Source organism: Rhinopithecus bieti, unplaced genomic scaffold (genome assembly GCF_001698545.2).
Source record: "Rhinopithecus bieti isolate Rb0 unplaced genomic scaffold, ASM169854v2 scaffold_14936, whole genome shotgun sequence".
Taxonomy (NCBI): domain Eukaryota; kingdom Metazoa; phylum Chordata; class Mammalia; order Primates; family Cercopithecidae; genus Rhinopithecus; species Rhinopithecus bieti.
Genome location: NW_016808811.1, coordinates 320814 through 326303, shown reverse-complemented (window position 1 = coordinate 326303; position 5490 = coordinate 320814). Strand labels below are relative to the sequence as shown.

The following is a 5490-nucleotide window of genomic DNA, read 5'->3' as shown; positions in this document are numbered from 1 at the left end:
ACAATGAATGCGAGGCAGGCATAGTGTTCATTTCTGGCTTTGACACTCCATGTGTAAGTTACCTGGCCTCTAACTCCCTCAGTTGTCTCCTTTCCAAAATGAGAATAGTGATAGCATTTACCTCATATAGTCATTGTAAGCATTAAGTTAGATTACATTTGATAATTCATAGAAAATATTTAACATTTCTCATACTTGTATTAAGGCCCATTACCCCATTTGCTTGCAAGTACCTTGAGTTCATTTTCTTCTCCTTTCAATCCCTGGTAGTTTTAAGCAGACAGCAGTTTCTGTTAATTTCTTTGATATGCCTCATAAAATCATACTGAGTTCGTGCTATTTCTCAGTTTCAGAGTAATAAGAGCAGCAGAGAGGAAACCCAGGCATTGATGGACAAAAACGAGGACTTTGCTCTATTCGTTGGTGGTGAATCTGGTGAGACGGTGAAGAGTGGGCAGGGCTCAGCCCTTGGAAAGCAGCTGTGTGGTCACAGAGAAAAGCAGCACTGCTTCATCCTCCTTATGGGTGCATGAGCCTCCAGAAAGCATCCACTCGGAGGGGAGAAATAGGACAGAGAGAGCAACTGGGATAAAAACGTTTCAACTTATCGTCTTAATTTCCAAGATGAAGACGACTGCGACGTGAAGGTAGGATTTAAAACCAGTGGTCTTGAGACTTTTCCCACGCTTATGACCACCTTTTGGCAATGTGCCTGTAATTAAGCTCTTGTCAGAATTTTAAAAGATTTCTTAAAATACGTTTAATTTCCTTTTACATCTTCCAACTTAGAAGAAATGCCAATTATTCTAAGTTGGAAGATGAAATTTGAAGAGATGTCAATTCAGTTGCACTTTGATGAAAATCTGACTTTAGGACATTAATTTGAACCATAGGAGCCACCAGGAGGGTAGTGCCTTTTGCTGAGGAACCCACAGTCGTGCCTGCTGAGTTTCCCAAAACTTATATCTTGCCAAGTCAATCCAACTTAAAAGACATTGAGGAATCTGAATATCTTTTCTTGAGTCTTCTGGAGTCAAGCCCATGTGCTGTCATTGAGCATCCTTGGGATGAAGGTCCATCTCTTGCATGGCACAACACACACTTTTTGTGGATGTTAGACTATTTTAATTTGCTGATAGTGCATTTAGTATGAGGTTGACTTTTTACAACTGCTGATTCAAATATTGTCACAAAATATTTGAAAATCGATCTTTATGTATCACCAAGTAACTTTTCCATAAGTAACATTCACAAATACAAAATCACTGGATATAAATTTTCAGCTGTATTTTCTGATCTGGTTACATAAATATTCTTTGATTTAAATTAAGCCAAAATCGGAGCTAAAACAGATTTTCTGCGAACATTTCATCTTTAAGATGAAATTAAAGATCTGCATTTGAAATCTCCTGTTATTGAATTGGAAGTAGCATTTCCAGTTAATGTCCATCATCCTCTGAATGCCAGTGGTCTTTGAGTAAACATATGAACCTTCATCTCTTTTAGTTGTTTAAGATACCACTTCACATGATCAGTAAGTAACAACAACCACCTCTTGGTAAATGCACATGAATGCAAATTCCTGTTTTATATATTTGGGTAGTATAGAACATATTGAAAATAACAGATAAGTATTTACAAATTCCCACCTTATTTTTCCCCTTTACATTCAATGGCTAAGTGTGGGAATTCATCTGTAAATGCCCCTAGAAATGACACAAAATTGTGCTATAATGGAACCAAATAACCACAATGTTTGGGATTTTGATTTTTCTCCAATAAAAGGTACTTATTTAGACAGTAATTTTTTCATCACAATAAAAATTTATAACATAAAGAGCTTTCGTGTGCCCACATGAGCCAAAAAATAAATAGGGCAATTACTTTATGTGTGTACACATTTATATGTATACACACATATGTATGTATGTGTGTGTGTACACACACACACACACACAAAACAGGATCATGTTTCCAGGGTTCAGTGGAGGAAAAACTTTTTTCATTGTTAAGTGTAAAGTTTTCAAATAGATGAATCAGGAAATTTTACATAGCTATAAGCCCATTTTGTATGAACAGTATCAGTCATGTGCTTTGAGGGATAAGTAGGGTAAATGGTGGTTAAACAGCATTCTAAAGAAAGGACTAAAGCATTCTAAAGGCCCATGGACGACTCTTTCCAAAATTTCAGAGCTGGGAGTCCCCAGCAGGGGATCCACAGAGCAGGGAAAAAGGAACCTGAAATAACCTTCAGAGGAATAACGTAGGTCAGCCCCTGTCTGCTGGGACCCATTTTCAGGCAGACATTACATGGCAATGACATCATCACAACAGTTATATCCAAGAAAGCAGTTTATAAAACAAGCACCAAACAACTGGACATAATTTTCATCATAATCTACAGCCTTTACCCTGAACAAAGGAGTTTAATCACCAAAAAATTTAGATACTAGGGCTCCAGAAGATAGGATGTCCCAAGTATTGTTTAACTTCTTCTTGTTTAAAAGGTGGGCACATTGGCACTTAAGAAAATAAATCAGAAAATAATATGGCTTCAAGTGGACAAATAAATATGAATTTCTAAGGAAGTCTTCGCATTATCTATTGGTTTCCTCTTGATTTGGTTCCATGGATAATTTCTCTCCAAGTTCTCTAATAAGTTCTGCTAGGTCTTCTGTATTCTGAGATTTTCTTCAAGGAGTTCATAGCGGAGACTTGAGATGTCCTGCTTAATTTCCTTCAGTTCACCTTTGAAAGCAAGAGTGATAAGAAGTCAACTATAAATACTCACTGCAGTGACTCACTAGTGACTGTGGAACGGGAGGAAATCAGCTCTAGTTTCACACACAATTTTATTTTGAATTCTTTGAAAGGAAATAACTTCCTAATGAAGCAAGTTTTTGTTTTCTAAGCTCAGTGTTTTGGTGAATGAAGAGATTATAGCAGAATGATAACAAAAAGCCCTCAAGTAAGTTAAAACGAAACGGTGGTGAATCATTCAGGGGTTGAGGCAGCAACCCCTTCCTTGCCTTTGCCACCCACTTCCTCCTCCCTCCAAGTCCACCATAAGAAAGAGAGCTTTTTATCTAGCAAGTGGTACCTGTCCCGGCCTGTGGAGAAATAACCTATTCCCCACTCTTTAACAGCATGGTGGCTGGTGAGATCCTGTTCTACTTTGCCCCTTGCTTGAAGTTCACTCTCCCATGCCCATCTCTGCAGCTCTCCTGCCACTCTGCATTAGGCTCCCGTCCTGACTCACACTCAGGGGCTGATTTGCTTCTGCGTTCAACTCACCTTCGTTCACTTCATCACTCTCCTTATCTATCTGGGCCTGTAGTACATATCTCTTAATGAGCCTTTTCATTATTTTCTAGAAAACAGAGAAAGGAGAAATCTATGTCAGTTTCAGGTTCATGACAAATCTCTCATTTGGAACAAGTTTCAGAGTCCTCCTCCCTGTAGTGAGCCCTTTGGAAGTGATGGCTGTCAAAGACTAAGATGATTCAGCCAGGATACATGAGATCACCACATTTTGCTTTCCTTTTTAAAACAGTCTTCACATCACTTGGGCTAATGACTCAAAAGTGAGTTCTTACAAAAGAATGTTTAGAGCAATTATGTAATCCTGTATAGCCATTGTCTGTATTTGATTTGAAAAGTATTAGAGCAAGACAGTCTTTCAGTAGGGTAGGTAAAAGATATACACTACTGCTCATGGAAATGGGGGATTAAGCTAATGTCTACTCATATGAGCCCAACGTCTGACCCACCAAAAAATGGAACCAGTTTTTATTTTAAACTTTCTATTAATTTGGGAATGGCTAGTTTCAGTGTAATACATTTTCAAGTACCTGGGCTTCTATCATGCAAACATTGCTTTTACTATATATTTTCATAAAAAGAAGGCATCTTAGTGGGTGCTTAGAAAGTCCTGATGGATATAGAACTAAACAAAATTTTACACCTAAGCCAAGGTTAAATGATAGATAGTAAAACTCTACCTTCAAGAATCTATTCTAAAGATATGGTTTAATACATTAACAAGTATGTTCATAGAACTAGTTAGATAACAGACAAAAATGAAACTTTAAATGTCCATCAATAAGGAATTACTTTTAGTAAATTATATATTTGTATAAAGGAATATGATAATTCACTGAAATTAATAGGAATATATATTTTGTGGAGAGAAAATCACAAGCTAAAAATGATTACTCATTATATAAGTACAATTAACTCATTTATGTAGTATTATATATGCGTTTTATAATAATATTAAAATATATGTAAAATTATGCATATATAGACATATAATCAGCTGGCTGAATTTTCACCAAAACAAGCAGTCTTTGTTTCTCACTGGTGGAATCCGAAATGAATTTTACTCTCTTATGTTTTTTGTAAAGTTTGCCTTTTTCAGTGAACATGGAGACTCAGATCTGTGATTCCAAGACTATTTTTTAACTTATATATCTCTATCACTTACAAAATGCCTGGTACTGGTAATTAATAAATATTTGTTGAATTAATGCATTATTTGATATTGAGAAAAATATCCTAATACTTTAAAGCATCACATAGTTCAAGAATCTAAATATTGCAAATAATGAGTCTTGTTCCTTTAAAAATCCATGCTTACCTGATACTGTCTTGGAGGATTATTGAAACTACTGAAACGGAAATCTTCTGAGCTCCTTACACTTGGTTGCTTATTGTACCCAACCTGTAATTTGAAAAGATTTAGAAATGGATTCCTAAATTTTCTTTCAAATAATATAATGAAATTAGTTATCTAATGAACTAAGAGTCTCATACACACAAGTTATCTGTATGTATAGTGCCATTTATTGTACTTAATATTCTGTCTTCCAAGACAAATCAGTGACATTTTAGGTGTGTTAGGTTAATGGCTATTAGAGGTTGTCTGAGGAGTCTCTTAGACTTTGTGGCTGCCAATCACGCTGTCATGAGAATCGCGCTTTAACCTTCTCGCAGAGACATCCATGGTAGTCAAGGAGCCAAACAAATTGAGGAAATAATGGTGGTAATCTCAGAAGTCCATTGATGAGGGATCAACAGTGCCACCTGATTACCTAAGACATCCACACCTGCAGCAGGGTCTGATGTGGATCCTGCAGAAACACCACGGTAAGATTGTGGTGGAATAGAATTCAGTTGCGAAAAAAGCTCTAATTAATGTTTGAATTTTAGATACTGAATGCTATCCCATTTGGGCAGCACTTTTCAAATTAAAATACATTTACTCAAATAGGCAAATAACAAAAAATTAAAGCAATCTGCAATAAAGGTGGTAGCATACCATATTAACATGCTAAGAGGATGATTTAAAACCTCTTTAATGCATTCTCTAAAGGAAAAAAACTGGTTTTACAAAGAAATAGGTAGAAGAACTGAAGCAAAACAAGCAGCTCTAAATTTGCATGTTTATGATACACAACTGTTTCCTAGGGGAAGAGACACCTCGAGATT

At 36.2% G+C, this 5490-nt stretch overlaps 1 long non-coding RNA gene across 1 annotated transcript; it reads right to left on the bottom strand.

The window, feature by feature from the left end:
- Window positions 1–1195: 1195 nt before the first annotated feature.
- LOC108538905 (uncharacterized) lies at window positions 1196–5229 on the bottom strand. Its single transcript, XR_001888225.1, has 3 exons — window positions 4640–5229; window positions 3295–3370; window positions 1196–2748 (listed from the first exon to the last, which is right to left on the bottom strand). It is a non-coding gene; the product is annotated as an uncharacterized LOC108538905 (long non-coding RNA).
- Window positions 5230–5490: the final 261 nt, after the last annotated feature.